At 45.0% G+C, this 18,904-nt stretch overlaps 1 protein-coding gene across 3 annotated transcripts in view; it reads left to right on the forward strand.

Moving 5' to 3' along the window:
• The window catches only part of SCAP (SREBF chaperone), a 71,574-nt gene that overhangs the window by 13,266 nt on the left and 39,404 nt on the right, over window positions 1-18,904 (forward strand). Inside the window, exon 1 of one of the 3 annotated variants that reach the window (XM_009200911.4) lies at window positions 16,614-16,761. The exons of the other annotated variants lie outside the window; for them this stretch is intronic. The gene's annotated coding sequence lies outside the window, so the exon portion shown is untranslated. Of the gene's footprint in view, window positions 1-16,613; window positions 16,762-18,904 lie in introns of those variants that run through there. 3 annotated transcript variants of the gene reach the window in all.

An 18,904-nucleotide genomic window follows, 5' to 3' on the forward strand; every position in this document is an offset into this window, starting at 1 on the left:
TTAGTGATCTGTGCTTTAGAAAGATGTATCGAGGATGGAGTGAGGCAGGAATGAATAGAGGCATTCCTGCTGTCCCCATGGTCAATGAGGGGAGAGTAGCCAGGGCGATGATGATGGTTCGTCAGGTTGGGGATCTGATTTGGAGGTAAAACTGTTGCAACCAGCTGTTTCAGATGTGGGCTTGTTGTAGGATGTTTCCTAAACTTTGGGCCCAAGCAGTGAACAGGGTAGCTAGTGGTATAATTAACTGAGATGGCTGGGGAAGAACAGATACTTAGGAGAAATCAAGAGTTCTGTGTTTGGTCTTGTTAGATTTGAAGTACTTATTAGGCATTTGAGTGGAGATACCAAGTGGAAATAGTGTAAATAAGGAGCTTAGGGGAGAGGCTTGAGAGGTGTATATGTGAGAGACATCAGCAAACAGATGAGACTTGGACTCAGGAGTCAGGCTGAGAAGCTCTGGGGAGAAAGGGTAGATGAGGAAAGCTGGCCAGGAACAAAGCCTATAGGGAAGCAGTAAGGGAGGCTGAGAAGCACAACCTTCTAGGACACTAGTAGGGACATGATGTCACTCACAACTAGGAAATAAGTAGGCGTTTTTCATTTTCTTTTTTTTTTTTTTTTTTGAGACGGAGTCTAGCGCTGTCGCCCAGGCTGGAGTGCAGTGGCCAGATCTCAGCTCACTGCAAGCTCCGCCTCCCGGGTTCACGCCATTCTCTGGCCTCAGCCTCCCGAGTAGCCGGGACTACAGGCGCTGCCACCTCGCCCGGCTATTTTTTGTATTTCTTAGTAGAGACAGGGTTTCACCGTGTTAGCCAGGATGGTCTCGATCTCCTGACCTCGTGATCCACCCATCTCGGCCTCCCAAAGTGCTGAGATTACAGGCTTGAGCCACCGCGCCCGGCCGCGTTTTTCTTTTTCTTTCTTTCTTTTTTGAGACGGAGTTTCGCTCTTGTTGCCCAGGCTGGAGTGCAATGGCGCGATCTTGGCTCACCGCAACCTCCGCCTCCCGTGTTCAAGTGATTCTCCTGCCTCAGTCTCCTGAGTAGCTGGGATTACTGGCATGTGCCACCACGCCTGGCTAATTTTTTGTATTTTTAGTGGAGACGGGGTTTCACCGTGTTAGCCAGGGTGGTTGTAGGCGTTTCTCATTTCAGCATAGTGTCTTCATGGTCAGCCCTTTCAGTGGCTGCCTGTGATGGTGTTTGATCATAAGTCATAACTCATCCATGAAGGTGTTTTACAGTCTGTCTTCAAGCAGTCAGGTCCTTAGATTGAAAGAATGGAGGCTTCACTGCATGTGCCTTTACTACACAGATAGCTGATGGGACAGAGGCTCTCAGATGACTGTTTTACAGAAAAACCTTTGACAAGTTGTATGGTAAACTAGTTAAAAGAATAAGCTGATCCTTTAGCTAAGATGAAGGGTTACAGTTTAGGAAGATAAAAAAGATGGATGGTGGTGATGGCTGCACAACAATATTGTCACTGGTTATAGTAAACATCTAAATCTGAGTGCTAGATTGCCTTTTTTTGTTGTTGTTTCTGTTTTTTTTTGAGACGGAGTCTTACTCTGTCGCCCAGGTTGGAGTACAGTGACATGATCTCAGCTCACTGCAACCTCTGCCTCCTGGGTCTCCTGTCTCAGCCTCCCAAGTAGCTGAGATTATAGGTGCCTACCACCAAGCCCGGCTAATTTTTATAGTTTTAGTAGAGATGGGGTTTCACCATGTTGCTCAGGCTGGTCTCGAATTCCTGACCTCAAGTGATCTGTCTGCCTCGGCCTCCCAGAGTCCTAGGATTATAGGAGTGAGCCACCGGGCCCGGCCTAGACTGCTCTTAAATGGGTTAAAACAAATTATTTTGTTGGGAGGTGCTGGGGAATCAACTCTGTCATGGAAGTGTTCCCCGGGCTAGGAGTTGGAACCAGAGTGTTGACTGTTGTCATTTGCTACATGACCTGGGTCATCTGGCATGACCCTCCCTAAGCCTCAGTTTCTTCCTTACCAATAGGATATTGTGCTGGAGGATCCCATCTCTCCTAGCTCTGAAATCTGGTAACTTTCTGTTCCTTTGCCTCTATAAATGTCTGGAAAGCAAGCATGTTCCAGTCTTAGAAGTGACTGTGAACATTTGGAAGAATTGTGTGGTCCCAGTGCATATCACAGTCCACAGCTGTCCTGTTAGCTGGAAAGTTTTACTTAGTACCAGATTATAGATATGAAAAAGAAGCAACTAAAACTTGCAGTAGGACTTAGAATTTGAAACAGAAACAAAATCTTTGTTTTTTAGACTTTGACCAAATATTTGGGAATGAGCACCATGTAGATGTGATTTGTTTATCTGTGAGGCTTCACACATTGTGACTTGACAGGCACCCACAGCACTTAGGTTTGTGAGCCCAGAGTACCACCCTTTGCCTTCAAGAGTGTGAAGGGAGTCTTAGGGCCAGTGGTGAGCAGGATGAAAGGCTCTTAGAAGCTGGTGGGCATGAAGCGGGTACAGAGGGGAGGCTCTCCTGGGAGATAAGGTGGTGAAAGGGGCTGGTGAAGTCTGGTGTGCTGGAGAGAGCTCTAGGGGCTCCTGGACCCTGACCCCAAGGAAAAGAGGCCCAGGTGAGCTTCATCTCTTGGCTGTCTTCTTTGCTACTTTTCCCCTCACACACTCCTCCTCTCTTTGCACTCTCTGTGTTTGGAACCATCTTCCATGCAATGTTTATATTGAGTTCTTGCTGGGTGCAGTGACTCATGCCTGTAATCCCAGCACTTTGGGAGGTCGTGGCGGGTGGATCACGTGGTCAGGAGTTCAAGACCAGCCTGGCCAAGGTGGTGAAACCCCGTATCTACTAAAAATATGAAAATTAGCTGGGCACAGTGGCAGGCGCCTATAATCCCAGCTACTCGGGAGGCTGAGGCAGGAGAATTGCTTGAACCTGAGGGCGGGGGTTGGGGTTGCAGTGAACTGAGATTGTGCCACTGCACTTCAGCCTGGGGGACAGAGTGAGAGTCCGTCTCAAAACAAAAAACAGAGTTCTTGAAGTGTTGCAGGAAGTCAGGGACCCGAACAGAGGGACTGGCTGGCGTGGTGACAGAGGAACATAAATTGTGAAGATTTCATTTTAATATGAACATATTTCAGTTCCCAAAATGAATACTTTTATAATTTCTTTTTTTTTTTGAGACGGAGTCTCGCTCTGTCGCCCAGGCTGGAGTGCAGTGGCGCGATCTCGGCTCACTGCAAGCTCCGCCTCCCAGGTTCACGCCATTCTCCTGCCTCAGCCTCCTGAGTAACTGGGACTACAGGCGCCCGCCACCGCGCCCGGCTAATTTTTTGTATTTTTAGTGGAGACGGGGTTTCACCGTGGTCTCGATCTCCTGACCTTGTGATCTGCCTGCCTCGGCCTCCCAAAGTGCTGGGATTACAGGCGTGAGCCACCGCGCCCGGCTTACTTTTATAATTTCTTATGCCTGTCTTTAATCTGTTAATCCTGTTATCTTCGTAAACTGAGGATGTACGTCACCTCAGGATCACTATTGTGTTAGCTGTACAAATTGATTGTAAGATGTGTGTTTGAACAATATGAAATCAGTGCACCTTGAAAAAAAACAGATTAACAGCGATTTTAGGGAACAAGGGAAAACAGCCGTAAGGCCTGACTGCCTGTGGGGTCTGGCAGAATAAAGCCATTATTTTTCTTCTTGCAGAGGGACGATATCGTTAAATTCTTTCCCTAGCAAGGAATATTAATAATTAATACTCTGGGAAAGGAATGCATTCCTGGGGGGAGGTCTATAAACAGCCGCTCTGAGAGTGTCTGTCTTATGCGGTTGAGATAAGGACTGAGCTATACTCTGGTCTCCTGCAGTACTCTCAGGTTTACTAGGATTGGGAAACCCTGCCCTGGTAAATTTGAGGTCAGACTGGTTCTCTGCTCTTGAACCTTGTTTTCTGTTAAGATGTTTATCAAGACGGTACATGCACAACTGAACATAGACCCTTATCAATAGTTCTGAATTTGCCTTTGTCCTATTTCCTCAGAAGCATATGATCCTTTTCTCCTTTTTGCCCTTTGAAGCATGTGATCTTGTGGCCTACTCCCTGTTCTTGCACCCCCTCCCCTTTTGAAATCCTTATTAAAACTTGCTGGTTTTGTGGCTCTGGTGGGCATCACACTCCTACCGATATGTGATGTCACCCCTAGAGGCCAAGCTGTAAAATTCCTCTCTTTGTACTCTTTCTCTTTATTTCTCAGCCGGCCAACACTTACGGAAAATTGAAAGAACCTATGCTGAAATACTGGGGGTGGGTTCCCCTGATGTTGAAGTAGTAATACAAGACTCATCACATCTCCCATTTTGGGATTTGATTGTATAAAATGTGAAGAGCTTTGATGCCCTCCAGCAAAGCACACTTCTTGTGGGAAATCAGGCAAAAGGTCTTCAGCCTGTGTAGCCTGATATGCTCATGTGTAGCTGGTGGCAGGAGGCTGTTCCTGGCTGTGCTCCTACGAGTACCTGCTGGGGCTGAGGCTGAGGGCCCTCTGTCCATGGGCCAAGAGTCTGATTGTGTGAAATGACAAGGCTGTCCCCATGGGCTCTCAAGTTGTTTCTAGCTTTAAAACGGGTTCTTGGCTGGGTACAGTGACTCACACCTGTAATCCCAGTACTTTGGGAGGCCAAGGAGGGCAGATCACTTGAGGTCAGGAGTTCGAGACCAGCCTGATGTGAAACCCTGTCTCTACTAAAAATAAAAAATTAGCCGGGCATCGTGGCGCATGCCTGTAATCCCGGCTACTTGCGAGGCTGAGGCAAGAGAATCGCTTGAGCCTGGGAGGCTGAGGTTGCAGTGAGCCGAGATCATACTATTGCACTTCTGCCTGGGCAACAAGAGTGAAACTCTGTCTCAAAATAAATAAACAAATAAATAAAAACAAATAAAACTGATTCTTAGCAGCAGAGGTTCAGTCCCTTTGTTAGTCATTCCTGACCAGGTCAAGAGGGTGTAAGAATGTAGATAGCTGGCATTGTGGAATAAAATCTTTAATATGTTTGTTGGTGTTCTGCTGTGAAGAGGGTTGACATTATGCACGTGGTTATTTGTGACAACCATTACAACCAATTAATATAATTTGGTCTTCCTTCAGTTTGGGTGTTGTTGTGCCATACCAACAGTTACTCTAAAATGTGCCAATACTCATCCTCTTGAATATGTGTGTTTTTAGGCTTTAAATTCTCTGAAATCAGTTTTTGTTCATTAACTGAAATTCCTTTATTTTTTCCATACTATTTAATTATTATTATTTTTTTGAGACAGAGTTTCACTCCTGTTGCCCAGGCTGGAGTGCAGTGGTGCGATCTCGGCTCACTGCAACCTCTGCCTCCTGGATTCAAGCGATTTTCCTGCCTCAGCCTCCCGTGTAGCTGGGAATACAGGCATGTGCCACCACGCCCAGCAAATTTTTGTATTTTGAGTAGAGACGGGGTTTCACCGTGTTGGCCAGGCTGGTCTTGAACTCCTGACCTCGTGATCCACCCGCCTCGGTCTCCCAATGTGCTGGGATTACAAGCATGAGCCACTGTGCCCGGCCACGCCCTGCTAATTTTTGTATTTTTAGTAGAGATGGGGTTTCACCATGTTGGCCAGGCTGGTCTTGAACTCCAGACCTCAAGTGATCTGCCCGCCTCGGCCTCCCAAAGTGCTGGGATTACAGGCGTGAGCCGTTGTACCTGACCTTTTTTCAATACTATTAACTTGATCTGCTGAAAATTCTCCCAGGTTACTGGCTAATTTTGAAGCTTAAGAGAAGCAGTTTTCTGCCCTGAGCATTGGTCCACTTGACAACTTTCAGGAAAACATTCCCCCAAAGGAATGAATTGTTTGCACCAGTGAACTAGTTTAGCACAGTGAGCAGTCCTGTAGTGACTTTCTGCTCGCCACCAGGTGAGGTGCTGGGTGCTCTAGGGAACTCAAGGTGATTCAGTTATGCCCTTCTCCCGAAGGGGAACACAGTCAGTCCGGGAGGCTGAGAGTCAGAATGAGCAAGGTGGAAATTCATAGTTAGAGAAGCTCAGAGAAGAGGACTGCTGCTTCCACAGGAGACTTTGTTCAGTATTTTTTAATTTCAGCTTTTCAATGTAGAAATACATTTATGTGACACAAAATTGGAAAGGTAAACCAGTATACATGGGAAAGTTTCCCTTCCATCCTGCACCTGGCTACCAGATCCTCTCCCTAGAGGCTGCTGGTGCTGCTACTTCTCATGTGTCCATTCCCAGGTGTGTTGTGCATTTATAGACAAATAAGCAGAGACTTCTGTTCTCTTACATGAAAGTAGCACGCTGTTCCCTTGCTTTTTTCTCTGAATGTTTATTTATGATAGTTTATCATTAATACATTTCCTCATTGTCTTTTTTTTTTTTTGACGGAGTTGCCCAGGCAGGAGTGCAATGGTGTGATCTTGGCTCACTGCAACCCCCGCCTCCCGAGTTCAGGTGATTCTCTTGCCTCAATCTCCTGAGTAGCTGGGACTACAGGCCTGCACACCACCATACCCAGCTAATTTTTTATATTTTTGGTAGAGACGGGGTTTTATCATGTTGTCCAGGTTAGTCTCAAACACCTGACCTCAAGTGATCCGCCCGCCTCAGCCTCCCAAAGTGCTGGGATTACAGGCATTGAGCTACTGCACCCAGCCCCTCGTCTTTTATAACTAGATAATATTCCATTTTCAGGATGTCCTTTGATTTATTTAGTCAGAGCTCTATTGATGGAATTGTAGAGGAATTTTAAGTTTTGTTAGTACAGACAGCACTGGGATGAGTAACTTTCTGTGTGCATCAGTCAGTCCACGCATGGCCAAGTATATCTGTCCAGTTACTTACCAGAGGCAGAAGTGCTGAGTTGATGAGGATTTGCTTTTGTAATTTTGATAACTCTTACCAGATAAACCTCCATAGCAGTTTTATCCACATGTGCTCCTAAGCAGTGTGTGGCAGTGCTTGTTTATTCACACCCTCTCCAACACTGTGGTACCACACGGTTTGATCTTTGCCATTGTGATGGGTGAAAAATTAGTTTCTCTGTTTCGATTCCCCCCCCCCCCCCCCAAACTTTTTAGTGTAACCTACAGAAAAGTTGAAAGAGTAGTAGAATGAACACTCCTGTTATCTCAGGAGGAGTTTTAATTTGTCTCTGTTTGGTTGCAGTGAGGTTGAAGGACCATTTACGTTTTATTTTTTGTGAAAAAAACTATTCAAGCTGGGCATGGTGGCTCAGGCCTGTAATCCCAGCACTTTGGGAGGCCAAGGTGGGTGGATTGCTTGAGTTCAAGAGTTTGAGACCAGCCGGGGCAACTTGGCAAAACCCTATCTGTAGAAAAAATACAAAAATTAACTGGGCATGGTTGTGTGTGCTTGTAGTCCCAGCTGCTCAGGAGGCTGAGGTGGGAGGATTGCTTGAGCCTGGGAGATCAAGGCTGCAGTGACCTGAGATCATGCCACTGCACTCCAGCCAGGGTGAGACCTTGTCTCAAAAAAACCCCACAAAAACCCTATTCGTATCCTTGACCACTTTTCTGTTGGGCTTTTTTTGTTTGTTTGTTTGAGGTGGAGTCTCATCTCTGTCATCCAGGCTGGAGTGTAGTGGCTCAATCTCAGCTCACTGCAACCTCCACCTCCCGTGTTCAAGCGATTCTCCTGTCTCAGCCTCTCGAGTAGCTGGGATTATAGGCATGCACCACCATGCCTGGCTAATTTTTGTATTTTTAGTAGAGACAGGGTTTCACTATGTTGGCCAGGCTGGTCTCGAACTCCTGGATCCACCCACCTCAGCCTCCCAAAGCACTGGGATTATAGGTGTAAGCCACTGTGCCTAGCTGGGCTTTGGTGTTTTTAAATTGATTTTGTCAAAATTGCTTATATATGTGGGAACTTAACACCTTGTCAGCGATATGAATTGCAGTTGTGTTTTTCCAGATCTTATTTATCTTTTTTTTTTTTTTTTTTGAGATGGAGTCTCGCTTTGTCGCCCAGGCTAGAGTATAATGGTATAATCTTGGACGATCCCGGCTCACTGCAACCTCTGCCTCCCGGGTTCAAGTGATTCTCCTGCCTCAGCCTCCTGAGTAGCTGAGATTACAGGCTACTGCCACCACACCTGGCTAATTTTTCTATTTTTAGTAGAGATGGGGTTTCACCATGTTGGCCAGGCTGGTCTTGAACTCCTGACCTCGTGATCCGCCCTCCTCAGCCTCCCAAAGTGCTGGGATTACAGGTCTGAGCCACTGCGCCCGGCCTTCTTTTATCTTTTTACTTAAAATAGTTTTGTTGTGAAATATTTGTTTATTAACTAATTATATAGATTGGTTTTTACTTTTAAGGCTTTTGAGTTCTATGTCATACCTAGAAAGATCTTCCCTAGTAGAAGATTGTGAAAAATTATCCTGTGGGGTTTTTTGTGTTTTTGTTTGTTTGTTTGTTTGTTTTGTTTTTTTGAGACATTTTCATTCTTGTTGCCCAGGCTGGAGTGCAGTGGCATGATCTTGGCTCACTGCAACCTCCACCTCCTGGGTTCAGGCGATTCTTCTGCTTCAGCCTCCTGGGTAGGCTGGGATTACAGGCGCCCACCACCACGTCCGGCTAATTTATTTTTGTATTTTTTGTAGAGATGGGGTTTCACCATATTGGCCAGGCTGATCTCGAATTCCTAACCTCAGGTGATCCACCTGCCTTGGTCTCCCAAAGTGCTGGGATTATAGGTGTGAGGCACCTCACCTGGCCTATCCTGTGGTTTTTGTTTTTTTTTTTTGAGACGGAGTGTCACTCTGTTGCCCAGGCTGGGGTGCACTGGCCGGATCTCAGCTCACTGCAAGCTCCGCCTCCCCGGTTTACGCCATTCTCCTGCCTCAGCCTCCTGAGTAGCTGGGACTACAGGCGCCCGCCACCTCGCCCGGCTGGTTTTTTGTATTTTTTAGTAGAGATGGGGTTTCACCGTGTTAGCCAGGATGGTCTCGATCTCCTGACCTCGTGATCCACCTGTCTCGGCCTCCCAAAGTGCTGGGATTACAGGCTTGAGCCACCGCGCCCGGCCTCCTGTGGTTTTTTAAAGTAATTTTTTTTTTTTTTTTTAATTGAGACAGAGTCTCACTTTGTCGCCCAGACTGGAGTGCAGTGGCATGATCTCGGCTCACTGCAACCTCTGCCTCCCAGGTTAAAGTGATTCTCCTGTCTCAGCCTCCTGAGTAGCTGAGACTATAGGCACATGCTACCATGCCTGGCTGATTTTTGTGTATTTTTAGTAGAGACGGGGTTTCACCGTGGTCTCGATCTCCTGACCTTGTGATCCGCCCGCCTCGGCCTCCCAAAGTGCTGGGATTACAGGCGTGAGCCACCGCGCCCGGCGATTTTTGTATTTTTAGTAGAGACAAGGTTTCGCTATATCGGTCAGGCTGGTCTTGAACTTCTAACCTCAGGTGATCCACCTGTCTTGGCCTCCCAAAGTGCTGGGATTATAGGCGTGAGCCACTTTACCTGGCCTAAAGTAATTTTTTTTTTTTTTTTTTTTGAGATGGAGTCTCGCTCTGTTGCCCAGGCTGGAGTGCAGTGGCGCGATCTCGGCTCACTGCAAGCTCCGCCTCCCGGGTTCACGCCATTCTCCCACCTCAGCCTCCCGAGCAGCTGGGATTACAGGTGCCCGCCACACGCCCGGCTAGTTTTTTGTATTTTTTTTAGTAGAGACAGGGTTTCACCATGTTAGCCAGGATGGTCTCGATCTCCTGACCTCGTGATCCTCCCACGTAGGCCTCCCAAAGTGCTGGGATTACAGGCGTGAGCCACAGCGCCTGGCCAGTAATTTTTATATTTCATATTTTACCTTTAAATCTTTTCTCTATTTGAAATTCATTTTTATTTTGAGGCAGGGTCTTGCCCTGTTGTCCAGACTGGAGCACAGTAGTGTGATCATGGCTCACTGCAGCCTGGACCTTGCCAGGCTCGGGTAATCCACCCACTTCAGCCTCCTGAGTAGCTGGGACTACAGGTGTGCATCACCATGCCCAGCTAATTTTTGTACTTTTGGTAGAAGAGGGGTTTTGCCATGTTGCCCACGCTGGTCTTGAACTCCTGGGCTCAGGTGATCTGTCTGCCCTGACTTCCCAAAGTGCTAGGATTATAGACCTGAGCCACTGTGCTTGGTCCTATTTGGAATTTTGATGTGAAGTGTTAGATCCAACTTAATTTTTTTCTGTGGCTACCCATTTGTTGCAACACCTTTTATTGCACAATTAATCTTTCTCCCACTTGTTTATCATTTACTGTATATAATATACTTTGTCATATGTGTACATTTTGGTCTATTCCTGGACATTCTGTTCTGTTACATTAATCTGTGTATTTATGTGGTAGGACCACACTGTTTTAATTACTCTAGCATGTTTTGTTATTTGGTGAAGTTAGTTCCCTTTCATCATCTTTATTTTTCAGAACTTTCTTGGCTGTATTTGTTTTTCTATATAAACTTTAAGTTTGTTTAGTTAAAGAAGTCCTATTTTTATTGGGACTGTGTTACATTTCTAGATGAATGTAGGAAGAGTGACATTTTGGTTATGTTATATTGACTCTTCCTCATTAAGAATGTGGCATACTTTTCTTTTTGTTGAAGTCATCTTTTCTGTCTTTCAGAGTTTCAGAGATTTGTTTTGGTTTCTTTCTTTTTTTCTTTTTTTTTTTTTTGAGATGGAGTCTTGCTCCGTCACCCAGCCTGGAGTGCAGTGGTGCAATCCCGGCTCACTGGAACCTCCATCTCCCGGGTTCAAGTGATTCTTCTGCCTCAGTTTCCTGAGTAGCTGGAATTACAGGAATGTGCCACAATGCCTGGCTAATTTTTGTCTTTTTAGTAGAGACGGGGTTTTGCCATGTTGGCTAGGCTGGTCTGTAACTCCTGACCTCAGGTGATCCGCCCACCTCGGCCTCCCAAATTGCTGGAATTACAGGAGTGAGCCACCTCGTCCTGCTGGGAGTTTCAGAGATTTCTTACATTTCTTTTTATTTTCAAGTTTTTGGTTTTGTTATTTTAGTGTTACTGAATCGTTATAATCAATATTATCATTATTTTATTTTCTGCCTGCTTGTTGGTGATGTATGTGAAGGCATTGATATATATTAGTTTTCGCTATCTTATGGTGATTCTTTTAACAACTGTAAAAGGTTTTCAGTTGATTATCTTGGATTTTGTATATAATATCATTTGCAAAAATGATAATTTAACTTTTTCCTTTCCAGTTGTATACCTGTGTTTTCTTTCTCTTGCCTAATTGTGATAACTAGTAGCTCCACAATAGTAATACATAATGGTGGTTAAATGCATAGCCTGTATGGCCCCTGACGTTAGTGAGAACACTTCTAGTGTATTCCCGTTGGGCTTGATTTTAGCTTTGAGATTGAGAAAGATGTAAATATTTAGTTGAAGTCTGTATTTTATATGTATGTGTATGTATATATTTTTATTATTATTTTTCGAGACAGAGTCTCACTCTGTCATCCGGGCTGGAGTGCAGTGGCACAGTCTTGGCTCACTGTAACCTCTGCCTCCTGGGTTCAAGCGATTCTGCTGCCTCAGCCACCCAAATAGTTGGGATTACAGGTGCCCGCCACCACGCCTGACTAATTTTTGTGTTTTTTAGTGGAGACGGGGTTTCACCATGTTGGCCAGGCTGGTCTTGAACTCCTGACCTCAAACGATTCACTTGCCTTGGCCTCCCAAAGTGCTGGGATTACAGGTGTGAGCCACTGTGCCTGGCCTATATGTATGTATTTATGTATGTATGTAAATCAACATACACATATCTACTAAGCATTTGTCTATTTTTATTTTAAAAGGATGAGGGTTGAATTTTGTCAGATGTCTTCAGCATTGACAGAGATGATCTCTGTTAACATGTTGAACATAACATTGTTTTAACATTAGTACTTACCTGTTTCTGGCACAAAATGAATAGGATGATGTTTAGAGAAGGCTTATGGAGGAAACGGCATTTTATCTAGTCCCTGAAGGCTGAATAGAGAAAATTAGAGGTGGGAATTAGAGTGGGAAGATGGGAAAAGGGCATTCAGTAAAGAGAGAGCCTTGACTGCAAAGGTGTGGAAAGTGGGAATGCAGGTTATTTGAGGGAAGAATGCCAGCAACCCAACATGACTGTGATATTCATGGGGGCCTTCTAGATGGGTAACATGGGGGCAGGTTACACCTCTGGGCTTCAGATTCTTCATCTGTGGAATTGAAATAGTAAAAGTAGTTATTAGTTTAAGGGTTGTTATAAGGATTCAGGAGATAATGTAGGCAGAAGTCTTAGGCCAGAGGCTGACACATGGTTTGTAAATACTAGTTATTTTTATGGCAAGAGAATAAAGCTGGAAAGAGGTTTCAGTATATTTTGAGTGTGCCTGTATAATAAGCAAAGAAGTATGGCCTCAAATGTGCAGGCACTGGAGAGCCATTCAAGACTTTTGTGCAAGGGGTGACCTAAGCAGGTCTTTTTTTTTTTTTTTTTTTTTTTCCCATTAAAATATATATTTTTAAAGAGATGGGGTCTCACTATGTGGCCCAGGCTGGTCTCGAACTTCTGGGCTCAAGCAGTCCTCCCATCTTAGCCTCCCAAAGTGCTGGGATTACAGGTGCGAGCTACCGCGCCTGGCCATGGGCAGGTCTTTATTTTAGGAAGCTGTCCACACTGACCATGTGGGAAGAGAAACCAGAAGTGAAGTGCAAATGTAGGTAGCAAAATCAGGTAGGAGATTATTAGAATTTTTCAGGCTGGTGGTTTTGGATATCTGCCACTAGTCCAGTTCATTTTTTTATTTTTTTATTTTTTAAGATAGGCCTTGCTCTTTTGCCCAGGCTAGAGTGCAGTGGTGGAATCACAGCTTACTGTAGCCTTGACCTCCTGGGCTCAAGCAATCCTTCCCACTCAGCCTCTCAAGTAGCCAGGACTCCAGTCATGAGCCACCACACTTGGCTAATTTTAAAACTTTTTTTTGTAGAGACAGGTTCTCTGTATGTTGCCCAGGCTGGTCTTGAACTTTCCTGGCCTCAAGCAATCTTCCTGCCTCAGCCTCCCGAACTGCTGGGATTGCAGACTTTAGTTAGCTACAGTGCCTGCCCTGCTAGTCCAGTTTAGACATATGTTCCAGATGTGGGCACCATAGAGTTGACTGAGGCAACTCTTGGGCTCCAGGGTTTGGTAGGGCAGTGTTTCTCAAACTTGAGCATGTCAGTGTCAACTAGAGGGTGTGTTAAATACAGATTGCTGGGCCTCACCCCCAGATTTTCTGATTCACCAGGTCTGGGATAGGCCCAATATTTGCATTTCTAACAAGGATTTAGATTGGGACATTTGTGAAGAACAGGATGGATGAAGTGTTCCTTGTCTATTATTTCATTCAGAGAGATGGGATTATTAGCTGTCTCTCTTTCTTCCAGAATGCCTGAGGTGCTTTGTATCACAGTTAGAAATTGAGAAGATATGTACTGAACACTGTCCTGATAGTATCTGATCCTGGTTGGGTTGGTTGGTTTGCTCATCACTTATTCAACAAGTGGTTTGTTTTCTTTTTTTTTTTTTTTTTTTTTTTGAGACGGAGTCTCGCTCTGTCACCCAGGCTGGACTGCAGTGGCCGGATCTCAGCTCACTGCAAGCTCCGCCTCCCGGGTTCACGCCATTCTCCAGCCTCAGCGTCCCGAGTAGCTGGGACTACAGGCGCCCGCCACCTCGCCCGGCTAATTTTTTGTATTTCTTAATAGAGACGGGGTTTCACCGTGTTAGCCAGGATGGTCTCGATCTCCTGACCTCGTGATCCACCCGTCTCGGCCTCCCAAAGTGCTGGGATTACAGGCTTGAGCCACCGCGCCCGGCCAAGTGGTTTGTTTTCAAAGACAGGGTCTATGTTGCCCAGGCTGGCATAGAACTCCTGGGCTCAAGGGATTGTCCCACCTCAGTCTCCTGAGTAGCTGGGAGTATAGGTGCATTTAATAAAAATTTAACATACCAAGTACTATTAAAGACCCTGAAGAACAGACAGGGAGTTTATTTATAGTCTCGACAGAGGACAGATAGTAAACTAGGGAATGAGTCATTTGTACAGTTACAGAGTTTTAAATGCACTGAAAAAGAAGAAATAGGCTCTGTAAGGAACAATAGAGAGAACTACTAGAAGACATATGGTCAAGGGAGGTCTTTTTGTAGAAGTCGTATTTCAGCTGAGACTTGAAGAGGAAAAAGAACCAGCCTATAAAGAGAAGAGGGACTAGAGGACGGAACAGTATGTGCCAGGCCCCTGAGATGGGAATGAGGTTGGCACACATAAGGCATTGGAAGAGAGCAGAATGGAGAGGTGACATGAGGTAAAGTTGGGGAGGACCGGGGTGGGTTGTGCAGAGCCCTGGGAGCTAGGGAGAGGCATTTGGACTTTGTTCTAAATGCAGAAGGGGATCCAGCTCATGGCATTGGTAGAATCTGTGTCCACTCTGACCTCTGAGATGAGGTGAATTGGAAAGGGATAAGAAGGGGTCTGTGAGGGCCAGGCATGGTGGGTGGCTCAGCCTGTAATCCCTGCTCTTTGGGAGGCCGAGGCAGGAGGATGGCTGGAGTCTAGGAGTTCAAGATCAGCCTGGGCAACATGGTGAAACCCCATCTCTACAAAAAATAACAAACATTTTGCTGGATGTGGTGGTGTACGCCTGTAGTCCTAGCTACTTGGGAGGCTGAAGTGGGAGAATTGATTGAGCCTGGGAGGTGGAGGCTGCAGTGAGCCATGATTGTGCCACTGTACTCCAGCCTGGGTGACAGAGTGAGACCCTGTCTCAAAAAAAAAAAAAAAAAGTCATTCCAGTACTATTTGAATATTTGAATATAAACATGTATATTTTTACTTTTATAATTGAAAAATAGTCAGCACTGGGGCTCATAAGGGGGACCCTTTGGGTTAATGTTCTGTTTCTTGATGGAGTGATGTTTAGGTTACATGGCTTTGTTTACTTGGTGGTAATTCATGGAGCTGTGTGCTTATAATTTGTATGCTTTTCTGTGATATGTTATACTAAACTTTAAAAGTTTATTTTAAATAGGCTTGCACGTTGGCTCACGTCTGTAATCCCAACACTTTTGGAGGCCGAGGCAGGAGGATTGCTTGAAACCAGGAGTTCAAGACCAGCCTGGGCAACATATTGAGTCCCTGTCTCCCCCCAACAATTAAAAAAAAAAAAAATTAGCTGGCCATGGTGGCACATACCTGTAATCCTAGCTACATGGGAGGCTGAGCTGGGAGGACTGCGTCCAGGAATTCAAGGCTGCAGTAAGACACGATGGTACCCATGTACCCCAGCCTGGTTGACAGAGTGAGACCCCATCTCTAAAAAAAGAAAAATAAATAAATGAATGCTTATAGTGAACAATGTAAAGGTATTGAGATTTGAGTTAAAAAAATTTCTCGGCTCGGTGTGGTGGTTCACACCTATAATCAGTTTGGGAGATTGAGGCGGGAGGATTGCTTGAGCCCAGGGGTTTGAGACCAGCCTGGGCAACATGGCAAAACCCTGTCTCTACTAAAAATACAAAAAATTATCTCTCATGGTGGTACGCGCCTATAGTTTCAGCTAGTAAGCAGGCTGAGGTGGGAGGATCACCTGAGCCTGGGAGATTGAGGCTGCAGTGAGCTGTAATCCTGCCGCAGCCTGGGTGACAGAGTGAGACTCTGTCTCAAGAAAAAAAAAAAAATCCTGCATGTAATCACATTACACAAAGACAAGCAACCACTACTAATGTTTCCCTCTATTCTCCTTTTGTGCACTTTTTGTGTATAATTTTTATTTTTTCAAATTGTAAAAGTAATGTATGCTTTTTGTAGAAAACTTGTATTACATGCTTCTCACAATGAAATGATGTGATTGACAGAAAAATGCCAGTAGGCATAGTGTGAAAAGTTTCCTTAGGGCCAGGAGCAGTGGCTCACACCTGTAATCCCAGCACTTTAGGAGGCTGAGGCAGGCAGATCGATTGAGGTCAAGAGTTTGAGACCAGCCTGGCCAACATAGTGAAACCCCCTTTCTACCAAAAATATAAAAATTAGCTGGGTGGGGTGGCACACGCCTGTAACTCCAGCTACTTGGGAGGCTGAGGCACAAGAATTGCTTGAACCCGGGAGGCGGAGGTTGTGGTGAGCCAAGATCACACCACTGCACTCCAGCTTGGGTGACAGAGCAAGACTCCATCTCAAAAAAAAAAAAAAGTTTCTTTAAAGGCAAAGAATCGGCCGGGCACGGTAGCTCAAGCCTGTAATCCCAGCACTTTGGGAGGCCGAGACGGGCGGATCACGAGGTCAGGAGATCCAGACCATCCTGGCTAACACGGTGAAACCCCGTTTCTACTAAAAAAAAATACAAAAAACTAGCCGGACGAGGTGGTGGGCGCCTGTAGTCCCAGCTACTCGGGAGGCTGAGTCAGGAGAATGGCGGGAACCCGGGAGGCAGAGCTTACAGTGAGCTGAGATCCGGCCACTGCACTCCAGCCTGGGTGACAGAGCCAGACTCCGTCTCAAAAAAAAAAAAAGGCAAAGAATCCTGAAATGTATGAAGATTTTCACATTACAAAAAAGTTTAAGAGTTCTGATTGTGATAAAGATGGAGTAAACGTAACTCCACCCTTTATGTCTGACAGAGAGCAACTGAAATCCCTGGACAGAATGCATGGATCAGTGGAGTAACCCCAGAAAGGTAAATGTTAGCACGCAAATTGGAGAAGGAAAGCAGAACTCCAAATACCAGTGAACTGGTAGTGAGTTTCCCATATTTTTTTTCCTCCATATAATATTTTCCAGCCTGGATTTAAAGTCAGCCCCAAATCTGGAAATATGTGCTGGATGTGCACAAAAAGAGGTCTAACAGAAGCTGTCTTTCTAGTTTGAGGAGCAGGAAAGGGGATCATCGTGGGTCAGGAACGGGGATGGAGGAAGAAGTCTCGTGTGTTGTTTGCTTTGTCTTTTCTCCTTTTCTCTTGCTCTGGCCCTCCATGTAATTCTGTAGTGGTGGAGACAGCAGTGACATTGGCAGATGGATAGGAGAGGAAGTCTTCTATTCATAGGGACTGTGATCCCAGGAGCATGGAGGGAATGCTTGATTTTGTTGTTTCCTTTCTCTCATTGCTTTTCCTTGGAGGTAGTCACAGTTGTGGGAGGTACTCAGCAGGTCAGGGAAATTAAACCCCTGACTTTTAGCTAGCAGACCAGGAAAGGGGCCCTTGAGATCTGGAAAGTATTCGAAAGATTGCGTAGAGGAAGGAGCTCAACAAATTAAACTCATAAAGTTGCATATGAACTCCTGGGCTGTTCTTCAGAATTAACATATGTGCATCTGACCCTAAATAGCATACCAGAGGCTTTGAGGACCAAACTGTGGAGTAGATTACTGCTCAAGTAGTTCCACACTGGCCCCTGGGCAGTATGCTTGGGAAAAACCAAAATAATACTTCAGAGGCTTTGAAAACTGATCTCGGCCGGGCCCGGTGGCTCACGCCTGTAATCTCAGCACTTTGAGAGGTCAAGGCGGGCAAATCACGAGGTCAGGAGATCGAGACCATCCTGGCCAACATGGGGAAACCCCATCTCTACTAAAAATACAAAAAATTAGCCGGGCGTGGTGGCGGACGCCTGTAGTCCCAGCTGCTCGGGAGGCTGAGGCAAGAGAATGGCATGTGGGCTTGGGAGGTGGAGCTTGCAGTGAGCCGAGATCGTGCCACTGCACTCCAGCCTGGGTGACAGAGCGAGACTCTGTCTCAAAAAAAAAGAAAGAAAACTGATCTCATATTGGTACCACAGCCCACAGAAGGTGGGTAGGAACTTGTGGACTGGACCTAATTAGGTTGATTGCTGCAAAGGCAAATTCAGAATTTTTCGTGGGACTTAAACAAGAGCTAGAGTCACATAGCATAATATTCAAAATGTCCAGTAATTCAGAATTACTTCAGCTATGAAGAATCAGGAAAATCATGAGGGGGAAAGACAGCCAACCGATGGCAACCGCAACATAACACAGATCCAAAAAATTAAAAGCCAAAGTATAATTAAAATGTTAATTAAAACCTTGCTATAGCAAGTAAGGGTGAATACTCGAAATGAACAGAAAATTAGAAATTTATTTACTGCAAAATATGACAATCTAAATGAAAAATTAATTGGGTAGGCTCAATAGCAGAATGGAGAAGACAGAAGAGTCAGTGAACATGAAGGTAGAATAATAGAAATTATCCAGTCTGACTAACAGAGATTGAAATAAAATGAAAAAAACAAAAAAACAAAAAAACAGAGCTTCAGGGACCCATAGGACAATAACAGAAGGTTTATCTTTTATGTTTTTGAAGTCTCAAAAAGAGAGGAGAAAGAGTGGTGCAGAAAAAATATTTGAAGAAATTATGGAAAGGAAGAAATAAATGTTTCTGTTCACAGATAACATGATAAGTCTTCGTAGAAATTCCCAAAGAATCTACACACACACAAAGACTCTGGCACTTAATAAGTGATTTCAGGACAGTTGCAGGATAAAAGAGTAACATAAAAAAATCAGTGTACTAGCAATGAACATGTGAAAACCAAAATTGAAAACATAGTTGCTGAAAAAAGTGAAATAATAGGTATAAGTCTAACAAAACATGTACAGTCATGTAGGCTGAAAACTACACAATGCTGATGAAAGAAGTCAAAGATCTAAATAAATGGAGAAATATACCATGTTCATGGATTGGAAGACTCAACATGCCAGTTCTTTGCAAATTTGATGAACAGGTTTAATGCAGTTTCTATCAAAATTCTATCAAGTTTTTTTTTTTTTTTTTGAGAGGGAATCTCCCTCTCGCCCAGGCTGG

This window comes from Papio anubis, chromosome 2 (genome assembly GCF_008728515.1).
Source record: "Papio anubis isolate 15944 chromosome 2, Panubis1.0, whole genome shotgun sequence".
Taxonomy (NCBI): domain Eukaryota; kingdom Metazoa; phylum Chordata; class Mammalia; order Primates; family Cercopithecidae; genus Papio; species Papio anubis.